Raw genomic sequence first — 20,338 nt, 5'->3', positions numbered from 1 at the left:
CCCAAGCTGTGTCTCCTACCAGCACAACATCTGCTCCTCTAGGATGAAAAATGAATATAGGTGTGTTTCTAAAAGTTGCAATGAAGGGGCCCTGCTACCCAGCTGAACTGAGCCCAGACCTAGGATTCTGAAAATCCAGACCCAAGGCCTGCCATCACTAGGCTGTGATGATAGGTACCAGGCACTCAGAGACAGTCCCTTTGCTCCAGAACCCACTGAAATTGCTTAAACTAGCCACCCCTCAGCTGTTTATCCTGTGCCTCCTGTTCCTTCCTGTGGAAACCGCAATGATGCCTCTTGCCCATGTTGCCAAAGTGCCCTTGCACTTTTTGCCTCCTGACCCTGGTGCTTCCCTGTGTGGCCCTTGCATGGCGTGATGTGCTTCCTCTTCTTGGGAGCTCCGAGGAACAAACTATCTTTTCAACGACAGATATCTGATCTGTTGGCCTCACCATATTTTACTGTAGAAACAATAAAGCCTACATTTTTAAAACAGTAAAAACTGGATTTTACAATCAAAGTTCAAAGAATAGCATGCTAATACTCGCATTACGTGTTTTACAACCAGCCTCCAGGACTGTTTCTGGTAAATGTTGGTATTTATGATGGTAAACTAGATATTTATTAAAGGGATATGAAGCATCATTTGTGCACAAAAAAATGCACACATGCAATGGCTAGAACTAGAGGGAAAGGTATGTAAACAGTAAACAAATGACGACATTGAACAAAGTCCCAGCTGACACAGTACTTGGCTCAAAGTTCTTAAAAAAAAAAAAAAAAGGATCAGTGTTAACCAAGCATTTTGCATCCTGCTTAAGAAATCTTTGTGTAACAGATGGCACAATATCTGCTTAAAACAGTGGCAAGTAGTATGCATGAATTTAAAATTTGGTGCTATTGGTGTTGCCACTATGGAAAACAGTATGGAGGTTCCTCAAAAAACTAAAAATAGAGTTGCCACATGTTTCAGCAATCCTGGGCATATATCCAGACAAAACTATAATGCAAAAAGATATGTACACCCCAATGTTCATTGTGGCACTATTTACAATAGCTAAGATATGGAAACAACCTAAATGTCCATCGACAGAGGAATGGATAAAGAAGATGTGGTATATATAAACACGATGGAATATTATTCAGCCATTAAAAAGAATGAAATAATGCTACTTGCAGCAACATGGAGGGATATAGAGATTATCATACTAAGCGAAGTAAGTCAGAAAGAGAAAGACAAATATCATGATATCACTAATATGTGGAATCTAAAATACAATACAAACCAACATATCTATGTAACAAAAACAGACTCACAGTAATAGAGAACAGATTTGTGGTTGTCAGGGGTGGGAGTGGTGGAGGAGGGAAGGACTGGGAGTTTGGGATTAGCAGAGGCAATTATATATAGGATGGATAAATAACAAGGTTCTACTGTATAGCACAGGGAACTATATCCAATATCTTATAATAATGGAAAAGAATATGAAAAAGAATAGATACATATAACTGAGTCACTTTGCTATACCGCAGAAATCAACACATTATAAATCAACTATACTTTAAAAAAATTTTTTTAAAGTTTGAAAACAAAGTAGAATAAAAAAAAATTTGGTGCTAGAATGGCCAAATAAAAAACAATAAGACAAATGATTATTACCAAAGATGAAGGATTCAAATGGAATTTGTAGCTAGAAGAAATGATCATACTTTCAAACAAAAAATTTATATTCAGTTCAATTAGATTGTGGCAGGGACAAATGTCATTTTAACTAACAGTTATTGTACGTATTCTGAACTACCAGAAGAAGAAAGTTGAAGTAAATATTTCATTCATTTTATACCTACTGTAAAAAGCTCAGCTATTGACTTCAGTGATGCAAAGACTGAACATTTTCTATAAACTTATTGGCTTTTTTTCTAAGTACCTAAGTCTTTTGATTATTTCTATATTGGATATGTCTTTTTCTTACTGATCTATATTTCTTTACATTTTCTACATATGATTTACTGACTAATATTTGTATATCCATTCTGTAACTTGCATTTTTACTATTTTTTTTTTGTCTTTTGTCTTTTTAGGGCCACACCTTCAGTATATGGAGGTTCCCGGGCTAGGGGTCAAATTGGAACTGTAGATGCCAGCCTACGCCACAGCCACAGCAACACAGGATCCGGGACGAATCTGCAACCTACACCACAGCTCACCGCAATGCTGGATCCTTAATCCACTGAGTGAGGCCAGGGATCGAACCTGCAACCTCATGGTTCCTAGTTGGATTCGCTTCCACTGTGTAATGACGGGAACTCTGCATTTTTACTTTTAATGGTATCTCCAATAGGAAATCAAGAATTTCTTAATTTTAATGCAGTCCATTTTATCAATAATATCTTTTATTAGCAGCAATTTTTCCTGTCCCATTTAAACAAACTTTGCCTTCCCCAAGTAAGTAAATATTATTTTATGATTTCTTCCAGAAGATTTTTTTTTTTTTTTTTTTACATTTGGACCTATAATTCATTTAGAATTGAGTTTGGGGTATAATGTGAGACAGAGATTAAAATTAATTTTTTCGGAGTTCCTGTTGTGGCACAACAGAAACGAATCTGACTAGTGACCACGAGGTTGCGGGTTTGATCCCTGACCTAACTCAGTGGGTTAAGGATCCAGCGTTGCCATGAGCTGTGGTGTAAGTCGCAGACACGGCTCAGATCCCACGTTGCTGTGGCTGAGGGTAGGCTGGCAGCTGTTGCTCTGATTCTGATTCGACCCCTTGCCTGGGAACTTTCACGTGCCGTGGGTGAGGCCCTAAAAAGCAAAAAAAAAAAAAAAAAAGATTAATTTTTTCCCTTAGGCTACCCATTTAATCAAGTACGATTTATTAAAAGAATCATCATTACCATCCCCACTGCTCTGCAGTGCCTCCTTTGTCATGAACATTTGAAGAGAATTTTAAAGGAATTTTATTTTAAGGGAATTTTCTGTTTTGCTATGTTTGTAGGTAGCTTGAAATCTCTTTAATTTAGGTTTACCTTCTGCTTGAGCCCTTAGGGGAATTCCATAGAGGAACTTTTGGGGGAAATGCAATTGTTGTCGATAAACAGTCAGGGGTTGTCTTCAGGTAGTATGCCAACTAACCTTCCAGGAAAGTACAAATTCTAGTTTCTAGATGGATCAAAAATTTTCTCCAACCTCATCTGCTTCTGCAGATTGCAGGTATGAAGAAGCCAGAGTTAATTCTCTCCCTTCCATTTCTGTTTTTAATCAGAGTCAGTTTCCCTTCTACTTTTTTTTTGTCTTTTTGTCTTTTCTAGGCCCGCACCTGCGGCATATGGAGGTTCCCAGGCTAGGGGTCCAATCGGAGCTGTAGCCGGCGGCCTACACCACAGCCACAGCAACACGGGATCTGAGCCGTGTCTGTGACCCACACCACAGCTCACGGCAACGCCAGATCCTTAACCCACTGAGCGAGGCCAGGGATCGAACCCACAATCTTATGGTTCCTAGTCGGATTCGTTAATCACTGAGCCAGGAACTCCTCCCTGCTACTTTCATTCTTCCCTGACCATTCAGTGGACCTTCCATTCTACTAAAGGAACTGGGCTAAATTTCAGCACACAGAAGCTAAATAGAGACTCATAAAAGGCTTATTCTTTCATGATTCACCAATGAGGAAGTAGGAAGTCACCCAGACCCATCTCCATCCAGAGTTTCTGCAGCAAAAGAATCAACCCAGGACAAATGGAAAAATAACATCTTTTTTTTTTTTTTTTGGCTTTCTTGTGGCATGCCGAAGTTCCTAGGCCAGGGATCAAACCCACACCACAGCAGTAACCCAAGCCACAGCAGAGACACCAGATCTTTAACTGCTAGGGCACTGGGGAACTCCGAAAAATAACTTCTAAAAAGTTGAAGGCCCAGCCAATGTTTAACCTGACTCCAATCCTCAAAAAAGCTTGTGCTCTTGGGATTACTGCCAGATCCACCAAAACACAAAAATAGACCACTTGAATATCAAAAATCCGAATTAAATGTCAAAAATCAAAAGGAGAGTTATGCCAACTCGAGCAGCTCTCACCTGGCCAGTTCCTGTCGGGTGATTTCTGTAAGCCCGGGGCTGTGAACAACGTCTCCTGGGATCCAAAAGACATAGATGCAGCTAAAATCTTTGGACAAAACAAAAGCAGAGAAGGGCGGGGCTTCCTGTGAATGTCCCTGGAGTTTAGTGTACACATCTGGACCCCTGCACAAATGAACGTGCTATTCAGATGTCTACAGGGTGGGCAAACAACAGAGGCTGCGACTTGGATAACACAGTCTAAACAGAGACTCATAGCCTGGGTAACAAGCCAGAGCAAAATTTACATGTGTGAGTAAAGCCCAGGCTGCAAATTTGTGAAATCAGGTTTGCAATTTCTCCTTGAATGTGTAATGGGCCAAGAGTCCAGGCAGCAGTGCAGAGGGCTCAGGCCATACCTGTATTAACACAGGGCAGAAAACTCAGGCCTGCACTGCATACATTCTTTCATGCCATCCCCCCACCCCACAATAGAAGTGCACCTCTGCAAACAGACCTGCCAGGAGTGTGAACCCTAAAAGTTTCTCTAAAACTAGGTAGCTTGACAAACGATCATTTAGTTAGTTATTGTTGGATATATACATATTTTTTATAGCTGTATCCATGGCTTATGAAAGTTCCTGGGCCAGGGATTAAATTTGAGACTCAGCTGCAACCGATGCCATAACTATGGCAACACCCAATCCTTTAACCCACTGACCTTGGCCAAGGATCAAACCTGCACCTTTGCAGCGAACTGAACCCCGCTGCAGTCAGATTCTTTTTTTTTTTTTTTTTTTTTTAGGGCCACACTCGAGGCATATGGAAGTTCCCAGGCTAGGAGGAATCAGAGCTACAACTGCTGGCCTACACAACAGCCACAGCAACGCAGGATCCGAGCCGCGTCTGCGACCTACACCACAGCTCATGGCAACCCCGGATCCCCAACCCACTGAGTGAAGCCAGGGATAGAACCTGCATCCTCATGGATACTAGTTGGATTTCTGCTGTGCCACAAGGAGAACTCCTGCAGCCGGATTCTTATCCCACTGTGCCACGAGGGAACGCCTGGATATGTTTATTATCTTTTTATTCCATTTTTAGAAGTTTTTTTGGTGTTGATTTAAAATATTGTGCTAATTTCTGCTGTACAAGGTAATTCAGTTATACATGTACACATATCAATTCTTTTCCAGATTCTTTTCCCATATAAGTTATCACAGAATATTGAGTAGAGTTCCCTGTGCTTGACAGCAGGTCCCCACTGACCAACAATTCCACATACAATAGTGTGCATATGCCAGTCGCAAACCCCCCAATCCACCCATCTACATAGTTCAGTGGTTCTTGGCCTCAGCTGTGCCCTAGTAAGTTTTAAAGTTCTGATCCCCAAGCCCCTCCTCCTATGATTTGGATTCAACCTGTGTGGGATGAAGCCCCTGCATAAGTCATTTTTTTTAATTTACTCAAGAAATTCTTAATGTGCAGTTAGGGCTGAGAATTCCTGAATTAGCTGAAACATCTTAGGACTGCGGTCATCTGACTATGACTAAAAGAGAGAACCATCCCCAAGAATATGGGTCTAAACTGCTGGGGAAGGCTTTTCAATCAAGGATCAGATTCAGAATGAGTTGATCAAGGGAAAACTGAAAGATGACAGAGCAAGAGATCAAACTGTTCCTAGATGTTATCTTTCAAGCTCGTACAAAGTATTTTCTTTAATGTGTGATAATTCGCTCAGGGAATTTTATTACATTATTTCAATTAAATAATTGTATGGTGAATTTTAATTCCAGCTATGAAAGTCACAGAATGTCATTTTTTTATTGTAATGATTTTTATTTTTTTTCCATTATAGCTGGTTTACAGTGTTCTGTCAACGTTCTACTATACAGCAAGGTGACCCAGTCACACATACATATATATATTCCCTGTTCTCACATTATCATGCTCCGTCATAAGTGACTAGATAAATTTTGTATAAAACTGTATAAAATTATCTGATAACCTGATTTAAATTCTTTTACCTGGTTATTGCTAAAAGGGGGTTTACTAAAATAGACTGTGGGAGAACATCTCATCTCATATCTCCATTTAACTCAGGTTTCAATACCATGGAACGTGGGTTATAAAGTAGTGGAATGAACATGAACTTTGATAGCAAGGTGCCAATTTTGTGCTATTAGCTGTGAGATCTTGGGTAAGTACCTCAACCTCTCTGAGCCCCTAAGACAGACAGAAAAATACTTGTTTCTCAGGAGGTTGCAAAGATGAAAGGGGATGGATAATGAAAGCGTCTTTTTTAGGTTAACACTGGAACTACCTGAGTAAAGATGTTCAGGGAAAGTAGGAAAAAGGCAAGTCAGAGCCCCCACCTCGACGCTCCTGGGGCTACCGCACCGTCTTCAGTATGGGAGGCAGCCCTGGCTGGTCAATAGTAGGCCTTCTTTGCTCTGATACTCTGCCATCATCAGGGTTCAAATACTTTCCACCTCTTTTCTTTGACTGGGATTCATTGGCTCTATCTTGATCTGTTTTGAAGGCTGATTAGCTGGGCCTATCACCCTCCTGTATGGGGAGACTTATTTGGTAGAGTTCTTACCCAAGACCACTTCACAGCTGTAGATGGTGCCCAGGGAGGATAGTGAGGTCACATGGCACCAAGCATGCCCAAGGAGGTCCTCTGAAGGAAGTTATGAGTATATGGGGCCAAGGCATCATGAATGACTTTGCTGGGCATCCCAGCCAGCAGAAGCTCTTAACAGCTACCAAAACATCCAAAACGCTCAACCCTGAGATAGCACGGATGTGTGTATATGTATAACTGAGTCACTTTGTTGTACAGCAGAAATTATTGCAACATTGTAAATCAACTGCACTTCGGGAAAACAAAACAAACCAAACACTCTACCTGAGATTCTCAATTGCTTGTGTGGCTATGACTCAAAGTCCCCTCTAGAGGGCAGGAAACATTAGTTTAAGATGGATTTTTTAAAAAAAAAAACAGGCAAATAAACTGGATAAATTATAATAATTTTGGAATAATGAATAATCATAGATAACTTTAATTGTGTACATTCTAAGGACAAGAAACTCACCTAAACACTTCATATGCATTATTTACTTATAGTATTCTCTTCACCTAGTTCTTATCAGAAATTGTAATTACGCAATTATTTTTTTTTAATTTTTTTTTTATTTTCCCACTGTACAGCAAGGGGATCAAGTTATCTTTACATGTATACATTACAATTACATTTTTTTTCCCACCCTTTGTTCTGTTGCAACATGAGTATCTAGACAAAGTTCTCAATGCTATTCAGCAGGATCTCCTTGTAAATCTATTCTAAGTTGTGTCTGATAAGCCCAAGCTCCCGATCCCTCCCACTCCCTCCCCCTCCCATCCCCTCCTATCAGGCAGCCACAAGTCTCTTCTCCAAGTCCATGATTTTCTTTTCTGAGGAGATGTTCATTTGTGCTGGATATTAGATTCCAGTTATAAGTGATATCATATGGTATTTGTCTTTGTCTTTCTGGCTCATTTCACTCAGTATGAGATTCTCTAGTTCCATCCATGTTGCTGCAAATGGCATTATGTCATTCTTTTTTATGGCTGAGTAGTATCCCATTGTGTATATATACCACATCTTCCAAATCCAATCCTCTGTCGATGGACATTTTGGTTGTTTCCATGTCCTGGCTACTGTGAATAGGGCTGCAATGAACATGCGGGTGCATGTGTCTCTTTTAAGTAGAGTTTTGTCTGGATATATGCCCAAGAGTGGGATTGTGGGGTCATATGGAAGTTCTATGTATAGATTTCTAAGGTATCTCCAAACTGTTCTCCATAGTGGCTGTACCAGTTTACATTCCCACCAGCAGTGCAGGAGGATTCCCTTTTCTCCACAGCCCCTCCAGCACTTGTTATTTGTGGATTTCTTAATGATGGCCATTCTGACTGGTGCAGGTGGTATCTCATGGTAGTTTTGATTTGCATTTCTCTTATAATCAGCGATGTTGAGCATTTTTTCATGTGTTTGCTGGCCATCTGTATATCTTCTTTGGAGAAATAATTACACAATTATTAACTTGTTTTTCATTTCTGTCCCTATAGCTGGATTGGAAGTTCCATGAGGATATCTCCTGTCTTAATATTCTATACTGATTAGTGAGTCTGAAACATTGTAGTTGCTGAATAAGTACTTTTTGAATGAGTAAATGTTGAATGAATTGAATTTTGACTGCAAAGCCAAAGGTGGGGCTGTTATTATTACAGCACATGGTGTTTTCTTATTAGCAAAAATTTTTAAATTTTGTAACATCACTTGTTAGGTATTTAAAGTTAATTATTAAGTGATTGTCCCATAGCGGTCCTTCAATAGCCTTTATATGTTATATTTTGGAGGGACAATGTTCTTCGATAGGGAGTTGATAGGCATTGTCAAAACTAAAATCCATAAAAAACTAAAAATGGAATTACCAACCCATCTGTCAATCTCACTCCCAGGCATACATCCAGAGAAAAACATAATTTAAAAAGACACATGCATCCCAATGTTCATTGAAGCCCTATTTACAAGAGAAAAAACATAGAAACAATGTAAATGTCCATCAGTAGAGGAATGGATAAAGAAGATATGGTACATATATACAATGGAATATTACTTAGCCATAAAAAAGAATCAATGTCATTTGCATAAACATGGATGGACCTAGACATTATCATACTAACTCAGACAAAGACAAATATCATTTGGTATCACTTATATGCGTAATCTGAAACAAAATGATACAAGTGAACTTATTTACAAAACAGACTCACAGACTTTAAAAACTAACTTATGGTTACCAAAGGGGTAAGGTGAGGGGGATAAATTAGCAGGATAAGATTAACATATACACATTATTATATATAAATAGATAATCAACAAGGACCTACTGTACAGCCCACAGAACTCTACTCAATATCTTATAATAACCTATATGACAAAAAAAATCTGAGAAAGAGAATATATATATAACCGAATCACTTTGCTATACACCTGAAACTAAAAAAACTATAAATAAACTATACTCAATATAAAATAAAAGTCCAGTTAAAAACTACTAAAATCCATAAGATCCTTCTTTAGAAGAACTTGTACTATTAATTTATTGTTTTGATTAAAGGTATTTTAATTATCTGGACCAATCTGTGAATTTACACTCAACAAACTTTTATAGTGCAAACTTCATGCCAGGTACTATCCTAAGGACTTTATATCCTTACAAAGGTGCTCTTATTAGCCCCATTTTACAGGTGGGAAAACTGAGGCACAGAGAGATTAAGAAATAAGATTTTGCAACTCTTTAGTGGCAAAGCCAGGATTCAAACCAAAATCACTATACTGCCTCTACATTTCACTTAATGATTTTATGTAATCATTACATGAGGTAGTAATTGCATAAATAACATTGGAGCCCAGGGCAGGCTACCCCAAAATATGCCACAATGGGAATTCCTTCGTGGCTCAGCAAAAAAAAAAAAGAATATGTATATATACATATAGATGTATATGCCACAATGCCATATTAATTATTTTGAATTAAAGTTACTTAAGAAATGGCCAATGCTTACTTCACTCACTATGAGAGTCTCTAGTCCCATCCATGTTGCTGCAAATGGCATTATTTTGTTCTTTTTTATGGCTGAGTAGTATTCTATTGTGTACATATACCACATCTTGATCCAATTATCTATCAGTGAACATTTGGGTTGATTCCATGTCTTGGCTATTGTGAGTAGTGCTGCAAGGAACATGCGGGTGCATGTGTCTTTTTTAAGTAGCATTTTGTCTGGATATATGCCCAAGAATGGGATTGCTGGGTCATATGGTAGTTCTATGTGTTGTTTTCTAAAATACCTCCATACTGTTCTCCATAGTGGTTGTACCAGCTTACATTCACACCAAGAGTACAGGAGGGTTCCCTTTTCTCCATACCCCCTCCAGCATTTGTTATTTGTGGACTTATAAATGATGGCCATTCTGACTGGTGTGAGGTGGTATCTCATGGTAGTTTTCATTTGCATTTCTCTAATAATCAGTGATGTTGAATATTGTTTCAAGTGCTTGTTGGCCCTCTGTATATCTTCCTTGGAGAAATGTCTATTCAGGCCCTTTGCCCATCTTTCAGTTTGGACTTGGAGAATAGACTTGTGGTTGCCAAGGGGGAAGGGGAGGGACAGGGAGCTTGGGGTAAATAGATGCAGAATGTTGCCTTCAGGATGGATTAGCAGTGAGATCCTGCTGTGTAGCACTGGGAACTCTGCCTAGTCAATTATGATGGAAGATGTAATGTGAGAAAAAAGAATGTATACATGTATGTGTAACTGGGTCACCATGCTGTGCAGTAGTAAATATATATATAAAGAAATAAATTAAAAAAATAAATTTAAAAAAAGAAGAAAAAAGAAAAAAAATGGCCAATGCAAGAGGGACACTCTGACTGTCTTTTCTGTCTTCCTGAAAGCAGGAAGTAAATCTCTCATGTGAAAGGTGCAGTCCTTGCATCTGGAGAGAGAAGGACACCCTTGTCACCATATAGGGAATTTGTACCAAGAGGCTCATATAATAGAATTTGTTACTGCTTTATATTCCACCCCAAGCCTAAAATCTATTTAGATTCTTCACCAGTCAAGCACCTGAAACCTAAGTTTCTTTGTCCTGTCGATTCCTCACCAAGTGATTGTTTCTTTGTCCAAAAAGTAAAAAATTGCCTGCTTTGGCTACTCCTCAGGTTCCATTCCTATGAGACCTCTCTCCGCACAAATTTCTTTCTTTTTCTCTTGTTAATCTTCCTATATCAATTTAATTATTAGTTCAGCCACAAGAACTCAAAAAGGATAGAGGGAAAAATGTTCCCCTCCCTGACAGTAGTGATTCCGATATGTCACAACAAAACACATTTGGGAAAACTTTTATGCATTTTTCACAATGGAGTTTAATCCATTTGAAATAACAGCGTTGGGCAAAGAAGAACAAAGAGATTGGAAGGTATCCTTGTCAGAGTTCCCACTGTGGTGCAGTGGGTTAAAAACCCAACAGCAGCTTCTTGGTTGCTGCAGGGACTCGGGTTCAATCTCTGGCCCAGCGCAGTGGGTTAAAGGATCCAGCACAGTAGCAGCTGCAGCACAGGCTACAGCTTCAGCTCAGATTCAATCTCTGGCCTAGGAATTTCCATATCCTGCAGGTGCAACCATAAGAAAAAAAAAAAAAAGGAGGTATGTTTAATTTCCCAAATCTTGATTCTAAACAAGGAGTTAGTCATTACATAATGAAAAATTATAAACTATAGCTTCCTTTCCAAACAGTCAAACATGTGAACCAACTAAGCTTCAAAAATTAGCTTGCTGCAGGGCAAAGCTCTTGGTGTATCAACAGAAAAGCCAAAACAGATAACACAATAAAATATTTTAATATCATCAAAATGCAACCTTTTCAGCCAAGGACATTTTGCAATGAAAACAACACGCTATAAGCATATGACTCAGCAATTCTACTCCTAGGTAGAGTACCCAAAAGAACTAAAAAGAGGTATTCAAAGAGAAACCTGTACACCGACATTCATAGAAACACCATTCAAAATTGTGCTATTTACAACAGCCAAAATGTCCATCAACAGATGAATGGATAAGCAAAAGCTGATATAGTCATACAATGGAATACTGTTCAACCATAAAAGGAATGAAATGCTGATACAGGTTTCAATATAGCTGGACCTTGAAAACACACTGAGTGAAAGAAGCCAGACACAAAAGGATACATATTGCATGGTTCCATTTATATGAAAGATCCAGGAGAGGAAAATCTGTAGAGACAGAAAGCAGTTAGTGATCAAGACAGACTGGGGATCTAGGGAAAGGGAAAGTAATTCTTAATGGGTATGGAGTTTCTGTTTGGGGTGATGAAATGTTTCATAACTAGACAGAGGTAATAGTTGTACCACATTGTGAATGTACTAAATGCCACTGAATCGTTCATTTTTAAAAAGTTAAAAATGTAAGTTTTATGATATCTGAGTTTTACCTCAATAAAAAAAAATACAAATTAGGAATTCCCATTGTGGCTCAGCGGGTTATGAAGCCAACTAGTATCCATGAGGATGTGGGTTTGATCCCTGACATCACTCAGTGGGTTAAGGATCCAGCATTGCCATGACCTGTGGTGTGGGTCGCAGACATGGCTTGGATCTGGCTTTGCTAAGGCTGTGGTGTATGCCAGCAGCAGCAGCTCTTATTCATCCCCTAGCCTGAAAACTTCCATATGCCAAAGGTGCAGCCCTAAAAAAAAAAAATACAAAGTAAAAAATAAATTTTACCTATATTTCAAGACTATAAAATATTCCTTTATATTTGTACCATGATCCCTACCAAGACGTCTGCATTCTTTCAGTTAAAATATAACCTAGCATCAAAGCACTATCATTTATTTCAGTTGCTCTTTTATTTGATACAATGACAGCAAAGACCAAAGAACTCTCAGAGGGATATACCTATTCAACTAGATACTGATTTCTTTGAACATTGTAATAATCTACTGTGCCTACCGTGTAGTGAATGTGAAAGATGTTCTAGGTGAAGAGAGTCTGAATTATGCAGCATACATTTTTAAAAAGTCTATCTTCCGAGTCTTGAAATTGCTTGGTCCTTTGGGAATTAGGACAGGTGGCTAATACTGTGGATTGCATTTGTCAATATCCATTTCAATTCGCTTTTATCTTACAACACCTGGGACACTTTTAAAAAAAACTACATTTCCCAGACGTCCTTGCAGCTAGGCTTCTCTTCACTGAGTATAGGTGCTTTGGGCTGCACTAATCAGATGCACTTCCAAAAATTTTTATGGGGAGAGAGGTAGGATGCCATGCATCTATTTTGTAGGTGTGGTTCACAGAAGAGGTGGTGTGACTTGAGGTCTAGAAGTTGTCCTGTAGCTTCCTAATTTAACAGTTGTTTAGCTTGTTCCCCAGATCAGCAGCTTGAGCATCAGCAATAACATATTTATAGTCAGGATTGTTCTAGTCATCTGTTTATGACTAATGAACTATCCCTAAACCTAGTAAATTAAAATACCTATTATTATTTCTCATGCATTGACTGTGCTCAGACAGGCAGTTCTTTCTTAGAGTCTCTCATGAAACTACATTATGATGATGGCTGGGCTGCAATTGCCTGAAGGCTTGACTGGGCTGGATGTCCAGGGGGGCTCACTCACATGACTGGTAGTTGGTCCTGGCTGTTGCCTGGGAGTTCATTTGGGGCCATTGTCTTAAGCACCTACGTACAGCTTTTGTAGCTTCTCCATGCTGCTCAGGCTGCTCACAGCATAGTCTTTGGTCTCAGGGAAGGAGCATCCCAAAAGCAAGCATTCCAAACAGCGGGAAGCCAAAGTCACCAAAAGCTAAGGACTGTGGCAGGAACAGGCACAGCATCACTTCCACCATAGCCTGCCAGTCAAATGATGCCACACAACCAATCCAGGTTCATGAGGGTGAAGATACAGATTCCATCTATTGATGAGGGAGTGGAAAACTCAACTGCAAAGGAGCATGTAGGATGGAAGATGTTGTTTGTGCCATCCTTGGAAAATGTCATCTGCTGCAGGGGTAGAGTGGTTTGGAGGGCTAAAGTTGCTCTTTCTGCTTTTCTGGCCTTTTCATAAGCACCTAATCTCTCATGTGAAATCTCTTTCTTGTTTAATTGATACAGAGGGGGACTCTATTGACTACAGTGGATCCTGACCAATACTGGAGGTCAGGACTTCACTGTCCTCAGGCAAATGATATTCTAATATATTACTCTGTATACAACTAAAATAGAGCAATGATGCTCTGAGGTTTGAGCCTCAGGAATTGGAAAATCTTGATCTTGACTAGGCCACTTATCAAGAAGTCATTTACCCTTACCAAACCTCAAGTTCCCCATCTAGAAAATGGAAATAATGATGATAATAATATGGCATCTTACTGCATATAATTGTTGTGCAGATCAAATGAACCCATGTGGAATACTGCCACAAAGCCTAACCTGTGGAAGTTAATGCTAGGTGAAGTTTGTTTTGGTTGTTTACTCATAGCTCCTATGGCCTCCCTCTCTTTGGGAACTGCTCTATCTGTAAACACAGTGAAGTTAAGTAGATGGCCCAAAGTCACACACGGCTAAGAGTAGAGAAGATACAAACCCACATAGTCTGGCTCCATAGTCTATGCTCTTAACTCTTAAACCTTCTCTTAGCTGAACTGAAGTTGAAAGAAAGTGATCTAGGAAAGAAGTGGGTGCTGCCAAGGCTGGGGATGCCATAAAGATAGGGATGGAGACAAAGTTAACAGGAGTTTTTGAGGAAGATGGAGAGATGGATAGAATAGCACATACCAAAGCTCCAAGGAGAAAAGATGTTGGGAGCATGCAAGAGAATGAGAGAAGACTAACATGACAAGAGAATTTTCTCCACTTGTTCTCACTTTGGCACACCTAGAAGATATCCTCTTTATATGGACCATTGGAGTAAATGGAGGAGCTGTTGGTGGCTGAAGGTACCTTGCCAGCATCTGTGGGTCTCAATCTTGGGCACATTTGTGACCTATTTGTAGGAAATCTGGTCTAGAATGTAGCGAGCAAGAGGAAAGTCAACCAAGTGGTGGTGGTGGGTGGGGGGGACAGACCCAGGATATACATGATCTTACAGGCCATGAGAAAGACTTGAATGCTAGTTTGAAGGCATGGGGAAGCAACAAGAGGATTTTAACTCTGGGGAAGACATAAGTCCATTTGCCCTTGGGCCTTTGGGAGAATGCTGACCACTGAGAAGAGAGTGGATGGAAGAGGATGAGTATGGAAGCAGGGAACCAGTTAGAAGGCTGTTGCATGGTCCTGGAGAAAGAAATAAGGATGATGAGACTAAGATGATGGCAGTGGAGGTACAGACAAGCGCATGGCTTTGAGACATACTTAAGAGCTGGAATCACCGGGGCTGGAATGGATTTATTATAAAAGGTTAAGGAGAAGGGATATTAATGTTGCCTCTCTTACATTGTTCTCCACGGGGATTAAATCTGATTGCATACAGATCCCTCAAAAAGTTAAACACAGACTTCCCTACATGATCTAGCAATTCTACTTCTGGATATACAACAAAAATAATTGGAAGCAATGATTCAAACAAATACTTGTGTTCCCATTTTCACAGCAGTATTAACCACAGTAGCTAAAAGGTAGAAACCAGCCAAATGTCCATTTGAATGGATAAACAAAATGCATCATATTCAAACAATACAGTATTATTTAGCCATAAAAAAGGAATGAAGTACTGGTAACACGCTACAGTATGGATGTACCTTGAAAATACTATGCCAAGAGAAATGAGCCAGATGCAAAGGGTAAATTTTGTATGATTCCACTTTTATATGAAGTATCTAAAATAGGCAAATTCAAAAAGACAAAGTAGAAGAGAGGTTACCAGGGACCGAGGGATGGGTGGGAGGGACGAATGAAGAGGTGTTGTTTAATGGGTACATAACTTCTATTCAGAATGATAAAAAGTTCTGAAAATGGAGAGTGGTGATGGTTGTACAATACTGTGAATCTACTCAATGCTACTGAATTGTACACTTAAAATGGTTTGAAGGGTGAACTTCATGTTAGGTATATTTTATCATCATAGAAAAATGTGTATGTACACAGAGTGATTAGCATTTACTGTTTTGGGCTCAGTAAATGTTAACTATTGTTTCAACACATCTGGCACACACACTCCTTTTTCAGAGAGGAATCTTTCTAATTATATAAGGCAGAGAACCTTGAACTTAGAAGTTTGTTGCCCTGGAGCACTCTTCAACATCCTGACTCCTTTCCCATCATACCTGGCTCTCCTACAAACACTGTCTGTCTATGTGGAACCCCAAGTTACAGTCCACTCCATAAGATGAGGCCCCCCCCTTCACTGGAACCAGGGAGAAGACCTGCCAGGAAGGCTTCCTATCCTTGGCTATCTTGCCCTTTTGGTCTTTCTCAGGCTACACCACTAAGCTGTAGGGGTGGATAATTTCAGAGTGAATTACTACAGAGAAGAGGAAAAGCTAAAGATCAAGGTAGCTTCCACAGAATGGGAGAAAATCTTTGCAAATGATGCAGCTGACCAGGACATAATCTCCAAAAGATACAAACAACTCAAACAACTGAACAACAGGAAAAAAGAAAAAAGAAAAATGGGCAGAAGACCTAAATACACATTTCTCCAAAGAAGACATACGGATAAGCAATAGGCACATGAAAAGATGCTCAACATCAGGAGTTCCCATCGTGGCTCAGCAGAAATGAATCTGACTAGTACCCATGAGGACACAGGTTCAATCCCTGGTCTCAGTCACTGGGTTAAGAATCTGGTGTTGCCATAAGCTGTGGTGTAGTTTGCAGATGCGACTCAGATCTTACGTTGCTGCAGCTGTGGTGTAGGCTGGTGGCTATAGCTCCAATTTGACCCCTGACCTGGGAACCTCCATATGCCATGGGTACTGTTCTAAAAAGCAAAATAAATAAACAAAAATACAATGAGGTATCACCTCACATCAGTCATAATGGCCATCATTAACAAGTCTACAAATAATAAATGCTAGAGAGGGTGTGGAGAAGAGGGAAACCCCCTTCACTGTAGGTGGGAATGTAAATTGGTACAACCTCTATGGAAAACGGTATGGAAGTTCCTCATAAAACTAAACATAGAACTACCATATGATCCAGCAATCAATTGTCCCATATGATCCAGCAATCCCATAATCCAGCAATCTGGCATATATCCAGTCAAAACTGTAATTCAAAAAGACACATGCATTCCTATGTTCATTGCAGCACTATTCACAATAGCCAAGACATGGTAACAATCTAAATATGTCCATCAACAGATGAATGAATGAAGAAAATTGGTACATATATATAACGGAATACTACTCAGCCATAAAAAGAATGAAATAATGGCATTTGCAGCAACATGTCTGCAACTAGAGATTTTTATACTAAGTGAAGTCAGAAAGAGAAAGACAAATACCATATGATACCACCGGTATGTGAAATCTAAAATACGGCGCAAATGAATCTATCTACAAAACAGAAACAAACTCAGACACTGAGAACAGATTTTTGGTTGCCGGGGGGAGGGAGGAGGGAGTGGGATGGACACGGAATTTGGGTATTACATTTAGAATGGATAAGCAATGAGATCTACTGTACAGCACAGGGAACTATATCCAATCTCTTGGGATAGAATATGATGGAAGATAGTATGAGAAAAAGAATGTGTATATATATATGTGTGTGTGTGTGTGTGTGTGTGTGTGTGTGTATGTATGACAGGGTCACAATGGTATACAGCAGAAATTGGTACAACACTGTAAATTGACTATAATTTAAAAAAATAAATGAAAAAAATTTAAAGCAAAATCAGAGTATCTTAAGCTTTCCTTGGAGTCTCTAGTGAAAAGGACTCAAAACTTAAGTCCTTCTCCAGGATCCACTCCTGTCTACCACCCACCCCCACATGTACCTGGCTCTCTGGGCCTTTGGCTCTCAAACCACCTCCCTACCGGCTTCTTGTTCACGTCTCTGAATGTCTATCTACAAATAACTGGCCTTTATAGTGCCTCTAGTCTGAGTGATCCTCTCCGGAATGGTATCCTAGTGATGGTGACACCCCTGTCACCCCAGCCTTACTGAAGAGCTGAGTCCATTGAACATGGGTGGACTTGAATCCTCTAGGTCTAATTTCCTTTACTGGAAGCTACCATAATAGCTACAAGGACAGCTGTCCCTATCATTGTGGCCCTTTTAAATTAAACACATGCTTACCTCTCAACACAGACTTTCATTTTCAGGTTCAGTAGAATGTAAACCATATGGAAAAAAAATATGTCTTCAAATAACAAGGCATCTCATCCCTACTCTGGTTATCTTGAACCCAGAGCAAGCTTGAAGTGTATTTCTCATTCCCTCCTGGGGCACCCACCTAAATAATATAGCATGCCCTTTTAGTGCTAACTGTCATGATTTTCCAGGAAGGGTTCCAGCTCAATCTTATTTTTCATTTGTTTCTGAAGACTCTCCAGGATGAGATACTGCTGCCAATTTTTTCTTACACTTTTATTATTGTTATTGCAAATCACGGGGAAAGGAAAGTTGATCCAATAAGTTGTATTGCTCAACTGGGCAATTATCTGGAGGAAAAAAAAAATAGCTCGATTCATGCTTTATCTGAAATTCTAACACTAAAATCAATTCCAAATAGATTAAAGGTGTTTGTGTTAAGAGAGAGGAACCATATGAACTAAAAGGAGTTTAAGCTTCTGAAAGGCAGGCAACCAACAGTTGGTAAACCCTCCTAATTCTCATTAGAACACCTACAAAGATGCAACCATAGAAAAAGATAACTATTCATATTAAAAGATGAAGACTGACAGATGCCAATATATAATCGAAATTGAGTCTAATTATATGGCAGGTGCTGCTGGCCTAGAATGGAGGGGCCCCTCTTGCCTTCAGCTTATGCTGGAGAGACTTCATAATAAAAAGGGATGAAGCTTGGGCTATTTCCTACCATGTGTCTCTCAAGCAGACAGCCAGGGACTTAGAAACGTGGGCAGGTGACTCTCTAGAGCAGTGGGGAAGACTTTAGACCTAGACCAGTCTTTGGAAACCACCCCAGACTATGGGAATTGGAATATTTAGAGGAGGGACCCAAGCACTGATGTTTCTTTAAAAACTCCCAAAGTAGTTTTAGTGTGTAGCCAGACTGAGAACCAGTCTCCTGCATGTATTTCTCAGACGCCATTCACCAGAGCAGGAGGGGTGATTGGGCTATTCTGTCTCCCCCATTTGGGCCACCTGGCTCTTTTGCAACATTTCTTTCCTTCTTTACACTCTGGGATGCCCTTCTTCACTGGTTCCCCCTATAATTTTGATTTCCCTTTTTCCATTTTCAATATTACCTTCTAATTTCTGCCTGCCTTTTAAATACTGGTCTTGCTAGAGCTTGGTATATTGAAATATCCTCCTAAATTGGAAATTTCATTCAACTCCAAGACATTCAACTCCAAATTTCATTCAGTTCCCACACATGGGCTGAAGACTTTCATTCTTATGAAGTTGGGGTGTATATTTCCACTTCCATAACCACCTTCCAGGAGGGCATACCCTCTCCCCTGATGGAGCCCTATCCAGCCCAAGCCTGGATGATTGAGGAGGTCTTGAGGAGTTGGGGAAAAGAGAGCAAGACCTTAAAAACAAAAACATAATTGCACAGAACTTGGGCTACAGAAGTAGTTTGTAGAAGCACCACCAGCCTAGACCATTCACCCCTCTTTTTATGGTTAGAATATGACGACAGACCAGATGCCAAGAGAAAGAAGTTAGACCCTGGGTCAAGGGTGGAGAAAGAAGAAAGTAGAAGTGCACAGAGGAGACCTCTCTTCTGCTCATCAAAGACGAACTTGAACAAGTTAATGGAGACTGAAAAGGAAAAAGAAAGAGTAATTTTGGACCATCTCTCAATTCTTTATATGCGTGACCATCTATTGATAAACCATTTCCAATAATGAACTGTATCATTTTCACAGATGATAACATTTACATCTCTCTACCAAGTTTCTGACTCCCTTCTGGTGACCCATCAACCATACTCACCTCAAATATAACATCTAAAACAAATCCATCCTCCTCTCCCTCACCCCCAATCTGCTCCACTCCTATGTCACCTCTGTGACTAGAACTACCATTTCCCTACCCAGTGTGGGTTAAATTATGCCCCCACCACACAAATCTGTATTTTGAAGTCCTAACCCCAATACCTCAGAATGTAACCTTATTTGGAAAAAGGATCATTTGCAGATATAAATAGTTGACTTAAGATGAGGTCACTAGAGTAAGTCCTCATCCAACATGACTAGTGTCTCGATCAAAAGGGGAAGTTTGGGCACAGAGACACGCACACGGGGAGACCACCATGTGACAATAAAGGTAGAGGTCAGGTGATGCTTCTACAAGTCAGGGAATGCCAAAGGTTGCCAGCGAGCCACCAGAAGCAAAATGAGAGGCATAGAACAGATACCTTTTCAAATCCCCAGAAGGAACTTAACCTTGCTGACATCTTGATCTTGGACTTGTGGCCTCCAGAACTATAAGACAATGAATTTCTATTGCTTAAGCCAAGCGATCTGTGGTACTTTGTTACAGCAGCACATACCACCGGACGAAGCAT

At 39.9% G+C, this 20,338-nt stretch overlaps 1 long non-coding RNA gene across 1 annotated transcript in view; it reads right to left on the bottom strand.

The window, feature by feature from the left end:
- LOC125120234 (uncharacterized) overlaps positions 1-20,338 on the bottom strand; it is a 55,197-nt gene that overhangs the window by 33,800 nt on the left and 1,059 nt on the right. The window lies entirely within an intron of this gene.

This window comes from Phacochoerus africanus, chromosome 2 (assembly GCF_016906955.1).
Source record: "Phacochoerus africanus isolate WHEZ1 chromosome 2, ROS_Pafr_v1, whole genome shotgun sequence".
In the NCBI taxonomy this organism is placed as follows: Eukaryota; Metazoa; Chordata; class Mammalia; order Artiodactyla; family Suidae; genus Phacochoerus; species Phacochoerus africanus.
This window is presented reverse-complemented; position numbering and strand designations above follow the sequence as displayed.